General features: G+C 50.2%; 1 protein-coding gene across 2 annotated transcripts in view; it reads left to right on the plus strand.

Moving 5' to 3' along the window:
- Positions 1-12,624: 12,624 nt before the first annotated feature.
- Positions 12,625-13,391, plus strand: part of BRD4 (bromodomain containing 4) — a 97,762-nt gene continuing 96,995 nt past the window's right edge. For both annotated transcript variants that reach the window (XM_037992165.2, XM_037992166.2), the window contains exon 1: positions 12,625-12,860. The gene's annotated coding sequence lies outside the window, so the exon portion shown is untranslated. The remainder of the gene's footprint in view (positions 12,861-13,391) is intronic.

Here is a 13,391-nt window from a genome sequence, read left to right on the forward strand (position 1 = left end):
CTGGGTTCAAGCGATTCTCCTGCCTCAGCCTCCCGAGTAGCTGGGATTGCAGGCACACACCACCATAGTGGGCTAATTTTTTGGTACTTTTAGTGAAGATGTGGTTTCGCCATGTTGGCCAGGCTGGTCTCAAACTCCTGACCTCAAGTAATCTACCTGCCTCGGCCTCCGGAAGTGCTGGAATTACAGGTGTGAGCCACCGCGCCAGGTCCCAGCCTCTTTTTAAAGCATATTTACATGCCCAGTAATCTTCCTCTCGACTGAATTCCATTATGTTGATGTGGAAGACCATTTATTCCTGCAAATACTATATTTCCAGCCAACTCATTCAAGCTGGCTTATTTCAATAAAGAACAGAGTGTACATAACATCTCCTTTTGGGGTCTAGGTCTATGAGTCACAGGTCAACAAGTTGGGTATTTGTGTCTGCAAGGCCTAGGCATTGTGGGTGCACAGATCACCATGTTTTCACTTAATAGCCCACCCACAGTTCAACGCTACCCACTCAAGACGACAACGGAACCTGCCCTGTGGGAAATGCCTGGGGATTTCAGCTTCTCAGATGCCTACAAAGACTTGGGAACATTTCTCTCAATAGGTGTGAAGAGGCAGAGTTCAAAAATGCATGCAAGTTTCCCATATTTGCTGGCAGAAAATTATCTCTGAAATAACTGCTAAATACTTCTTGTCCTCTTTAGAGATTACCCACATGGGCCAGTGACTAACTTTGGAGAAATGAAATGTGGGAATGTGAGAATTTTCTACTACAATGGTCCCCAAAAGGAAAACTGTAGCCTCCTTAGAGAGACATAAGTTCCTAATTCCTCCTCACAGGACAATGAGAATGACAATACTGATTACCCCAAATGAATTAGGACCACAACAATTCTCCGCAGGGTTTGAAATACACTGTCGGCTGGGCGCGGTGGTTTACGCCTGTAATCCCAGCACTTTAGCAGGCTGAGGCGGGTAGATTACCTGAGGCTAGGAGTTCGAGATCAGCCTGACTAACATGGAGAAACCCTGTCTCTACTAAAAACACAAAATTAGCCAGGCGTGGTGGTACATGCCTGTAATCCCAGTTATTCGGGAGGCTGAGGCAGGAGAATCACTTGAACCTGGGAGGCAGAGGTTGCGGTGAGCCAAGCTCGCGCCACTGTACTCCAGCCTGGGCAACAACAGTGAAATTCCCTCTCAAAGGAAAAAAATAAATAAACAAACAAAATAAACTTTGTCAGCTGGATGGGCATAGTGACTCACGCCTTTAACGCCAGCACTTTGGGAGGCCAAGGTAGGAGGATCACATGAGCTCAGGGGTTTGAGACCAGTATGGGCAACGTGGCGAAAACCTGTCTCTAAAAAAAAGGCAGGTCGGGTGCGGTGGCTCATGCCTGTAATCCCAGTATCCTGGGAGGCCAAGGTGGGTGGATCACTTGAGGTCAGGAATTTGAGACCAGCCTGGTCAACATGGTGAAATCCCAATTCTACTAAAAATATAAAAATTAGCTGGGCGTGGTAGTGCACACCTGTAATTACAGCTACTCAGTAATCCCAGCTACTCGGGCGACTGAGGCAGGAGAATCACTTGAACCTGGGAGGCGGAGGTTGCAGTGAGCCGAGATCAAGCTATTGCACTTCAGCCTCGGCAACAAGAGCAAAACTCCGTCTCAAAAAAACAAAAACAAAAACAAAACAAAAAAAGAACAACAACAAAAAACAATGGCAAGCAAGTCCGAGGCATGGTAGCTCACGCCTGTAATCTTAGCACTTTGGGAGGCTTTGGTGAGGATCACTTGAGTCCAGGAGTTTGAGACCAGACTAGGCAACATAGGGAGACCTCATCTCTACTAAACAAACAAACAAAAAATTGCCAAGCATGGTGGCACACACCTATAATCCCAGCTACTTAAGAGGCTGAGGCAGGAGGATCGCTTGAGCCCAGCAGGTTGAGGCTGCGGTGAGCTGCGACCATGCCACTGCAGTCCAGCTTGGGCAACAGAGCAAGACCTTGTCTCAAAACAAAACAAATAAACAAGGCTGGGTGCGGTGGCTCACGCCTGTAATCCCAGCACTTTGGGAGGCCAAGGCAGGTGGATCACCTGAGGTCGGGAGTTCAAGACCAGCCTGACCAACATGGAGAAACCTCGTCTCTACTAAAAATACAAAATTAGCCAGGCATGGTGGCGTGTGCCTGCAATCTCAGCTACTCAGGAGGCTGAGGCAGGAGAATCACTTGAACCCGGGAGGCGGAAGTTGCGGTGAGCCGAGATCGCGCCATTGCACTCCAGCCCGGGCAAAAAGAGCGAAATTCTATCTCAAAAAACAAAAAGCAAACAAACAAAAAAAAACTGGCAAGCATAATAGTATATACATGTCTTTATTTTAATTTTTTGAGATAGGGTCTCACTCTATTGCCCAGGCTGGAATGCAGCGGTGTGATCTTGGCTCACTGTAGCCTGGACCTCTCAGGTTCAGGTGATCCTCCCACCTCAGCCTTCCAAGTAGCTGGGACTACAGGCATGCGCCACCATAGCTGGCTAATTTTTTGTATTTTTGCAGAGATGAGGTTTCACCATGTTGCCCATGATAGTCTCAACCTCCTGGGCTCTAGTGATCCCCCTCCTCAGCCTCCTAAAGAGTTAAGATTACAGGCATGAGCCACCATGTCTGGCCTACATGTGTTTATACATTTGTCAAAACCCATAGAATACACAACACAGAGTGAACCCTAATGTAAAGTACAGGCATTAGTTAATAATGTATTGATACTGGATGGATACTGGCTCATCAGCTGTAACAAATGTAGCACACTAATGTTAATGTTGATATTCGGGAAAATGGGGCGGAGGGTAGTACTAAGGGCATATATGGAAACTGTACTTTCCACTCAATTTTTTTTTTTTTTTTTTTTTTTTGAGATGGAGTTTCACTCTTGTTGCCCAGGCTGGAGTGCAATGGCGTGATCTTGGCTCACTACAACCTCCGCCTCCTGGGTTCAAGCGATTCTCCTGCCTCAGCCTTCGGAGTAGCTGGGAGTACAGGCGTGTGCCACCATGCCTGGCTAATTTTTTGTATTTTTAGTAGAGACGGGGTTTCACCATGTTGGGTAGGCTGGTCTCAAACTCCTGACTTCAGGTGATCCACTCACCTCAGCCTCCCAAAGTGCTGGGATTACAGGCATGAGCCACCGTGCCTGGCTTCAATTTTTTTTTTTTTTTTTGAGATGGAGTCTCGCTCTGTTGCCCAGGCTGGAGTACAGTGGCGCAATCTCAGCTCACTGCAACCTCCTCCTCCTCCTGAGTTCAAGTGATTCTCCTGCCTCAGCCTCCCAAGTAGCTGGGATTACAGGTGCGCGCTGCCACACCCAGCTAACTTTTTGTATTTTTAGTAGAGACAGCGTTTTGCCATGTTGCCCAGGGTGGTCTCAAATTCCTGACCGCAGGTGATCCACCTGGCTCAGCTTCCCAAAGTGCTGGGATGACAGGCGTGAGCCACTGCACCTGGTCTCAATTTTTACGTAAACCTAAAACTACTAACAAAATAGTCTATCAATTTTTTAAAAATTATAGCAGAGTAGCTTCTGTATCATTACAGAAACGATACGTGTAGGCTGGGCACAGTGGCTCATGGCTGCTATCTCAGCATTTTGGGAAGTTGAGGCGGGAGGATCTCTTGAGCCCAGGAGTTCAAGACCAGCCTGGGCAATATGGTGAAACCTCGTCACAACAAAAAATGCAAAAGTTAGCCCAGTGTGGTGGCATGCACCTACGTATGGTTCCAGTTACACAGGAGGCTGAGGCAGGAAGATTGCTTGAGTCCAGGAGGTCAAGGCTGCAGTGATCATGCCATTGCACTCCAGCCCGGGTGACAGAGAGACCCTGTCTTAAACAAACAAATAAAAAAGATGCATGTAAAGAAATTTCTGCTTTTCTAGGCTTGAGAGTCTAGAACTAGGATCAGCAAACTATGGCCGACAAGATAAATCTCAGCCACTGTTTTTTTTTCTTTTTGAGATGGAGTCTTGATCTGTCGCCCGGGCTGCAGTGCAGTGGCTGGATCTCGGCTCACTGCAAGCTCCGCCTCCCAGATTTACACCATTCTCCTGCCTCAGCCTCCCGTGTAGCTGGGACTATAGGCGCCCGCCACCGCACCCGGCCTCAGTCACTGTTTTTGAACAGCCTTCCAGTGAGGAATGGTTTTTATATTTTTTAAAAGGTTGACAAAAGTCAAAATAATGATATTTTGTGACTCATGAAATTTATATGAAATTCTTGGCCGGGCACGGTGGCTCAAGCCTGTAATCCCAGCACTTTGGGAGGCCGAGACGGGTGGATCACGAGGTCAGGAGATCGAGACCATCCTGGCTAACACGGTGAAACCCCATCTCTACTAAAAAATACAAAAAACTAGCCAGGCGGGGAGACGGAGCTTGCAATGAGCTGAGATCCGGCCACTGCACTCCAGTCTGGGTGACGGAGTGAGACTCCGTCTCAAAAAAAAAAAAAAAAAAAAAAAGAAATTCGTATTTTAGTATCTATGACGACTTATTGCTCGTCATGCCGTATGTTTACATATTATCTATGGTTGTTTTTGTGCCACAATGGTAGAGTTACAAAAATTAACAGTGTAACTGGAGTTCGAGACCACACTGGGCAACTTAATGAGAACCTCAACTCTACTAAAAACAATGAAAGAAAAAAAAACCAGCAGGGCACGGTGGATCACGTCTGTAATTCCAGCACTTTGGGAGGCCGAGGCAGGCGGATCACGAGGTCAGGAGTTCAAGACCAGCCTGGCCAACATAGTGAAACCCTGTCTCTACTAAAAATATAAAAATTAGCTGGGTGTGGTGGCGCACACCTATAGTCCCAACTACTCTGGAGCCTGAGGCAGGAGAATCACCCGAACCCAGGAGGCAGAGGTTGAAGTGAGCCAAAACCCATGCCACTGCACTCCAGCCTGGGTGACAGAGTGAAACTCTATCTCAAAACGAAAACAAACAAACAGAAAAAGCCCAGCATGGTAGCATGTGCCTACAGTCCCAGCAACTTGGGACGCTGAGGCAAGAGGATGGCTTGAGCCTGGGAGGTTGAGGCTGCAGTAAGCTCTGATGGTACCACTGCAACTGCAGCCTGGGTGAGAGAATGAGACCCTGACTAAAAGAAAAGAAAAAAGACCAGGCACTGTGGGGCTCATATCTGTAATCCCAGCACTTTGGGAACCAGAGGTGGGCAGATCACCTGAGGTCAGGAGTTTAAGAGCAGCCTGGGCAACATGGCGAAACCCCGTTTCTAATAAAAATACAAAAATTAGCTGGGTGTGGTGGTACATGCCTGTAATCCCAGCTTCTTCGGAGACCAGGGCATGAAAAGTACTTGAACCTGGGAGGCGGAGGTTGCGGTGAGCTGAGATCACACCACTGCACTCCAGCCTGGGCAATGCAGCAAGACTCCGTCTCAAAAAAAAAAAAAAAAATTGGCCATGTCATAGAGATTATATGTCCTCCTAAGCCTAAAATGTTGAGTTTTTGGCTCTTTCCAGAAAAAGTTTGTCAACCCCTGGGCTAGGGGAAAAAATGAAAGCAATCTTGACAGAGTCAGGATATCTAGGTTCTCAACTCTGTGTAAATGTGTGACCCTGGATGAGTCACTTACCTTCTCTAGGTCTAACTATAAATTCTAGAATGTACCTTTGTGGGCAAGTTCCTACTGGAACGTAGGCATTGATTCAAGACACAAATCATCCAGCCCTTTTTTTTTTTTTTTTGGAGACGGAATCTTGCTCTGTCTCCCAGGCTGCAGTACAGTGGTGCAATCTCTGCTCACTGCAACCTCCACCTCCCGGGTTCAAGCGATTCTTCTGCTTCAGCTTCCCACGTAGCTGGGATTACAGGCACGCGCCACCATACCTGGCTAATTTTTGTATTTTTAGTAGAGATGGGGTTTCACCATGTTGGCAAGACTGGTCTCGAACTTCTGACCTCAGGTGATCCACTCACCTTGGCCTCCCAAAGTGCTGCAATTACAGGTGTGAGCCACAGAGCCCAGTCTCTCTCTCTCTCTTTTTTTTTTTTTTTTTTTTTTTTGAGATGGGGTCTCACTCCATTGCCCAGACTGGAGTGCAGAGGCTCAATTGTGGCTCACTGCAACCTCTGCCTCCCAGGCTCTGATGATCCTCCCACCTCAGCTTCCTAAGTAGCTGGGATGACAGGTGTGCGCCACCATACCCAGCTAATTTCTTTTGTATTTTCCGTAGAGGTGGCATTTCGCCACGTTGGCCAGACTAGTCTTAAAGGATTCGAGTGACCCACCCTCCTCAGCCTCCCAAAGTGCTGGTTTTACAGGTGTGAGCCACCACACCTGACCTTTCTGATGTTTTTGTTTTTGTTTTGAGATGCAGTCTCGCTCTGTCACCCAGGCTGGAGTGCAGTGGCCGGATCTCAGCTCACTGCAAGCTCCGCCTCCTGGGTTTACACGATTCTCCTGCCTCAGCCTCCCGAGTAGCTGGGACTACAGATGCCCGCCACCTCGCCCAGCTAGTTTTTTGTATTTTTTAGTAGAGACGGGGTTTCACCGTGTTCGCCAGGATGGTCTCGATCTCCTGACCTCGTGATCCGCCCGTCTCAGCCTCCCAAAGTGCTGGGATTACAGGCTTGAGCCACCGCGCCCGGCCTCTGATGTTTTCAAAGCTGACCATGCTATATAAATTTATCCTTGTTTTGTTTTTTTTAAAGTCTATTGATCTTTTATTTTTTTATTTTTATTTTTTGAGATGGTATCTCATTCTGTTGCCCAGGCTGGAGTACAGTGGTGTGATCTTGGCTCACTACAACTTTTGCCTCCCAGGTTCAAGTGATTCTCCTGCCTCAGCCTCCTGAGTAGCTGGGATTACATGTGCCTACCACCATGTCCACCTAATTTTTGTATCTTTAGTAGAGACGAGGTTTCACTGTGTTGGCCAGGCTGGTTTTGAACTCCTGACCTCAACTGATCTGCCCGCCTTGGCCTCCCAAAGTGCTGGGATTACCAGTGTGAGCCACCACGCCCAGCCTATTTTTGTTTTTTCACATCTATTAGGCCATGAATTAACAGGGAATAGGTTTGAGCAGCTCAGGTTCATTTCCATTGGTTGTCACAAAGCATGCACCTCTGGGTGGTGCAGGCTAATGCTTCCAAAGAACCTGGGCACCTTTCTCTTTGGCTTCCTTCGTTTTCTGATCATTTTCCTTCAGGCCTTTCAGGAAGCTATCACAGCTCTTAGAGTGATTAATGTGCTCAATACATACATAAATTCTTTTTTTTTTTTTTTTTTTTTTTTTTTTTTTTTTGAGACGGAGTCTCGCTCTGTCGCCCAGGCTGGAGTGCAGTGGCGCAATCTCGGCTCACTGCAAGCTCCGCCTCCCGGGTGCACGCCATTCTCCTACCTCAGCCTCCCGAGTAGCTGGGACTACAGGCACCCGCCACTGCGCCCGGCTAATTTTTTTTTTTTTTCTATTTTTTAGTAGAGACGGGGTTTCACCATGGTCTCGATCTCCTGACCTTGTGATCCGCCCGCCTCGGCCTCCCAAAGTGCTGGGATTACAGGCGTGAGCCACCGCGCCCGGCCACGTACATAAATTCTCTTGGCAAGAATTTGGCCATTAACTTGTTCGTTTAGAAGAATCCCAACAGCATGCTGGGGAACACTGTAGACTCTTCCAGTTTTGCCATGATAACACTTGTGGGGCATTCCTTTGTGAACAGTACCCATTCCCTTGATGTCTACAACATGACTTTTCTTACAGATTTGCATGTATGTGGCCAAAGGAACAACTCCATGTTTTCTTTTTCCTTTGCTTTTTTAGTTTAGTTTTAGTTTTTTTTTTTTTTTTTTTTTTGAGACAGAGTCTTGCTCTGTCTCCCAGGCTGGAGTGCAGTGGCTCAATCTCGGCTCACTTAACCTCCACCTCCCGGGTTCAAGCAATTCTTGTGCCTTAGCCTCCTGAGTAGCTGGGACAACAAGTGTGCACCACCACGCTTGGCTAATTTTTTTTTTTTTTTTTTTTTTTTGTGGGGACGGGGTTTCAGCATGTTGGCCAGGCTAGTCTCGAAATTCCTGACCTCAAATGATCCACCTGCCTCAACCTCCCAAAGTGCTGGGATTACAGGCATGAGCCACCATGTTATCTGAGATAGACGTATCTATCTTAGATAACATACTGTATGTGATCTTGACCTCATCTCCAATAAGGCAGATCTCAAAGTATTCACGTGAAATGACTTCCAGCCAGACACAGTGGCATGCACCTGTAGTCCCAGCTATTTGGTATGCTGAGGTGGACTGGGAGGATTGCTTGAGTCTAGGAGTTCTGGGCTATATGTATTAAATTTAAAAAGCTGGCTGGGTGCAGTACTTCATGCCTGTAATGCTAACACTTTGGGAGGCCGAGGTGGGCAGATCATTAGAGGCCAGGATTTTGAGACCAGTCTGGCCAACATGGCGAAACCCTGTCTCTAGTAAAAATATAAAAATTAGATAGCCGTGGTGGCGCATGTCTGTAGTCCCAGGTACTTGGGAGGCTGGGGCACAAGAATCGCTTGAAGCTGGAAGGCAGAGGTTGCAGTGAGCCGAGATTGCACCACTGCACTCCAGCCTGGGTGACAGAGCAAGACCCTGTCTAAAAAAAAGAAAACAGCAAAAAGCAACAGATAGAGGATGATCCCTTTTGTTTAAATAACACAACTATTTATTTATTTATTTATTTATTATTATACTTTAAGTTCTAGGGTACATGTGCATAACGCACAGGTTTGTTACATATGTTATACCTGTGCCATGTTGGCGTGCTGCACCCATCAACACAGCTATTTCTATACACTGATATATATTGATGCATAGAATAAAAATCTAAGCTGGGCAGGCAGCTATAGTTCCAGCAACTCAGGAGGCTGAGGTAGGAGGACTGCTTGGGCCCAGGAGTTCAAGGCTGTAGTCAGATATGATTGTGTCTGTGAATAGCCACTGCATTCTAGCTTGGGCAACATAGCAAAACCTTATTGCTACAAAAAACAAACAAACAAACAAACAAAAATTAAAAAAAAAAAGCCAAGTGTGGTGGGGCATGGCTGTAGTCCTACGTACTCTGGAGGCTGAGGCAGGAGAATCGCTTGAGTAGAGGAGGACGAGGCTACAGTAACCTATAATCATGCCACTGCACTCCAGCATGGGCGACAGGGTGAGATCTTGTCTTTATAACTTAATAAATAAATAAATAAATAGCCGGGCACCGTGGCTCAAGCCTGTAATCCCAGCACTTTGGGAGGCCAAGGTGGGCAGATCACTTGAGGCCAGGAGTTCAAGACCAGCCTGGCCAACACTGCGAAACCCCGTCTCTACTAAAAATACAAAACAATTAGTCGGGTGTAGTGGCACATGCCAGTAATTCCTGCTACTCAGGAGGCTGAGGCACGAGAATCTCTTGAACCCGGGAGGTGGAGGTTGCAGTGAGCCGAGATCAAGCCATTGTACTCCGGCCCAGGCGACAGAGTGAGACTGTTTCATAAATAAATAAACAACATGTGAACCATGAAGTAACAAGACTATTTTTATTAAAGTGACTCAACCAGATAAACATTTTCTGAGTTTGAGCTATCTTCGAGGAGTTAGGCAAAGCACCACAGAAGACAAAAAGAATGAGACATTGTTGTCCCAAACGATTTTTGGAGACAGCTTTTGGAACTGCCTTTACAGCCTGAATATTTTCTCCAGGTTGGATTTAATTTGTAGCAATGGCCAAAAGCCATCTAGTTAGATATAGTTATCAACCTGGATATATGGTTTTGTCTAAAGTTAAGTGTCACTCTACAGTAAAGTGACGGGTTTTATTATGTGATTTGCAAACCAGCAGTTCCAAATTACTTCCAAAAACATTTATTGTCAACAACGATAAATTTTTTTTTTTTTTTTTGAGGCGGAGCCTCGCTCTGTCCCCCACGCTGGAGTGCAGTGGCTCCATCTTGGCTCTCTGCAACCTCCGCCTCCCGGGTTCTTGTCATTCTCCTGCCTCAGCCGCCCGAGTAGCTGGGACTACAGGCGCCCGCCACCACGCCCGGCTAATTTTTTGTATTTTTAGTAGAGACGGGGTTTCACCGTGTTAGCCAGGATAGTCTCGATCTCCTGACCTTGTGATCTGCCTGCCTTGGCCTCCCAAAATGTTGGGATTACAGGCGTGAGCCACCATGCCCAGCCTGCTTTCCATTTTTAAAGATGGGAATATAAAATGCTAAGAGAGTGGGCTGGGTGCGGTGGCTCACACCTATGGTTCCGGCACTTTGGGAGGCTGAGAAGATGGATCGCTTGAACCCAGGAATTCAAGACCAGCCTGGGCAACATGGTGAGACCTCCTCTCTACAAAAATACCAACAGTAGCTGGGCATGGTAGCGCACACCTGTGGACCCAGACACTAAAGAGGCTGAGGTAGGAGGATCACTTGAGACTGAGAGTTTGAGGTGAGCTATGATCCAGCCACTGCACTCCAGCCTGGGTGACAGAGCAAGATCTTGTCTTAAAAAAAAAAAAAAATAAATAAGGCCAGGCACGGTGGCTCATGCCTGTAATCCCGGCACTTTGGGAGGCCGAGGCCGGTGGATCACGAGGTCAGGAGATCGAGACCATCCTGGCTAACATGGTGAAACCCCATCTCTACTAAAAAATATAAAAAATTAGCCGGGCGTGGCGGCGGGTGCCTGTAGTCCCAGCTTCTTGGGAGGCTGAGGCAGGAGAATGGTGTGAACCTGGGAATCAGAGCTTGCAGTGAGCCGAGACTGTGCCACAGCACTCCAGCCTGTGCGACAGAGCAAGACTCCGTACCAAAAAAAAAAAAATATATATATATATATATATATGTAAAAGTATAAAAGGAAGGAGAACTGGTTATGTTTCCAGGTTTGAAAATTTCACAGTATTATTTTAAGCTGCAAGAGACATATGCCTAACTTCCTCCTTTTAGGAATCTCAAAACTACCCCATGTTTACTAAGCTCTTCCGTGGCCAGGTGGGGTGCTTTGGAAGCCCCCGAAGAGGTCATGTGATGTTTTTTCCTCTCGGACTCACACATGTAGAGTAGGCACATACGTCCTGGAGCTGACTTGGGGTCGAGTCTTTTTCTTTTTTCGAGATAGAGTCTTGCTCTGTCACCCAGGCTAGAGTGCAGTGGCACAATTTCGGCTCACTGCAACCTCCGCCTCTCGGGTTGATGTGATTCGCCTTAGTCTCCCAAGTAGCTGGGATTACAGGCATGCGCCACCACACCGGGCTTTTTTTTTTTGAGACGGAGCCTCGCTCTGTTGCCCAGGCTGGAGTGCAGGGGCCGGATCTCGGCTCACTGCAAGCTCCGCCTCCCAGGTTTACACCATTCTCCTGCCTCAGCCTCCCAAGAAGCTGGGACTACAGGCGCCCACCACCACGCCCGGCTAATTTTTTGTATTTTTAGTAGAGCCGGGGTTTCACCGTGTTAGCCAGGATCGTCTGGATCTCCTGACCTCGTGATCTGCCTGCCTCGGCCTCCCAAAGTGCTGGGATTACAGGAGTGACCCATCGCGCCCGGCCCACATGGGGCTAATTTTTGTATTTTTAGTAGAGGCGAGGTTTCACTGTGTTGGCTAGGATTATCTCGAACCCCTGGCCTCAAGCCAGCCGCCTGCCTCTGCCTCAAAAAGTGCTGGGATTACAGGTGTGAGCCACCGCGCCGGGTCTGACTTGGGGTTGAGTCTTAAGGATGGGAAGGAGCTGGGCGCAGTGGCTCACGCCTGTAATACTAGCACTTTGGGAGGCTGAGGCAGGAGAATCACTTCAGTCCAGGAGACAGAGACCAGCCTGGCCAACATCGTGAGATCCCATCTCTACAAAAAATAGTTAACTGGGTGTGGTGGTGCACACCTGTAGTCCCAGCTACCTGGGAGGCTGAAGCTGGAGGATCACTTGAGGCCAGCAGTGAGCTATGATTGCACCACTGCACTCCAGCCTGGGGGACAGAGGAAGACTATGTCTTTTTTTTTTTTTTTTTAAAGGTGCGTTGGAAGAAGGTCAGCAGGGAGATGTAAGAGGAGAAAAAAAAAAAAAAAAAGGTGGGTTGGAGGAAGGTCAGCAGGGGGACATAAGAGGAGAAAGGTGCTACCTCCCTGGCCAGGGGCAGCCAAGGAGGATCCGCCTCGGCCTTGCTCGCAGCCTCCTCACCTCCTTTCCTCTACTTCACCCCACCCCCAGCGCCCCCATTGCAGCTCTCTCGCCTCAGCCTCCTCACCTGGGGTCCTCCCTTAGGGCTCTCTCCTCGTCTCCTCCATCAGTCTTTAGAGTCCCTCCTCACTATCCTCCTTCCCTGTGAGGGTCTGTCTTCAGACCTTACTTAGTATTTTGGATGTCTCTCTCAGCCTTCAGATCTTTCCCCGCAGGCCCAGCCTGCAGTCCGCGCGTTTCCCCCAGCCCGCTCCGTCGCTCTGTAGGGTCTCCTCCCTCAGTCCGCGGCGTCCCCCACTCACCTCGCAGCCACTGTCTCTCCAGAGCTCGTTCGCGCCGGGCGCGGGGGCGGGGCGCGCACATCGGGCGGCGGCGGTGCGGGGCCGCGCGCGCAGCGTGCGCGGTGACGTCAGTGCGCTGGCGGCGGCGGCGGCGGCGGCGGCTGGGCTGTTTGTTCTGCTCTCCCGCAGCCAAGGAGCCGAAGCAGTGGCGGCGGCAGCGGCTGCCGGCGGTGCCCGCGGGCGAGCGCGGCCTGTGACCTCGGCAGAGCGGCGGGCGGGCCCCGGCGCCGCGCAGGCAGCTGGGGGAGGGGGCGGCGGCAGCGGGCGGACGGCCGGCGGGGGCGGCGTGCGGCCTAGCGTCTCAGGTGAGGACCGGTGCCCTTCGCAGTGGCGGACGGCGCGGGGCAGCCGGCGGGGGCTCGCGGCGCGGCCCGCGTAACCTGCATTGCGTAATGGGGCCGGTGCGCCGCCACCTACGCCATTCGCGCGGCGCGGGGGCGGGGAGGCCGGGGCTACGCGGGCTCGGGCCTGCTGGCCTCCCGCGCCGCTCGCGCCAGGCCAGGGCTGGCTGCGCCGTTGGTGTCGGGGCGGCGGGGTCGCTTGCGGCTGCCCTGCTGTTGGTGCCGTCGGATCCGGGCTCGGGCTGGTCGGCGGGACGCGGGCGGGGGGCGCGGGCGCCGCGGCGGGGCGGGCGGCCGGGGGCGGGCGGGGGGCGGGCCGAGGCGCCCGGCACTTCCTGCCGCCGCCATTTTGTCAAGTGAGGAGGAGGAGGAGGAGGAGGAGGAAGCGGCCGCCGTGGAGTCCGCGGCGCGCCCGGCCCGGGTAAGTCCGGGCCTGGCGCGGGGACCGCGAGCTCCGCCGTCCCAGTCTGCGGTCCTCTGGGCGGGCTCGGCCCC

Source organism: Chlorocebus sabaeus, chromosome 6, assembly GCF_047675955.1.
Source record: "Chlorocebus sabaeus isolate Y175 chromosome 6, mChlSab1.0.hap1, whole genome shotgun sequence".
Classification (NCBI taxonomy): Eukaryota; Metazoa; Chordata; class Mammalia; order Primates; family Cercopithecidae; genus Chlorocebus; species Chlorocebus sabaeus.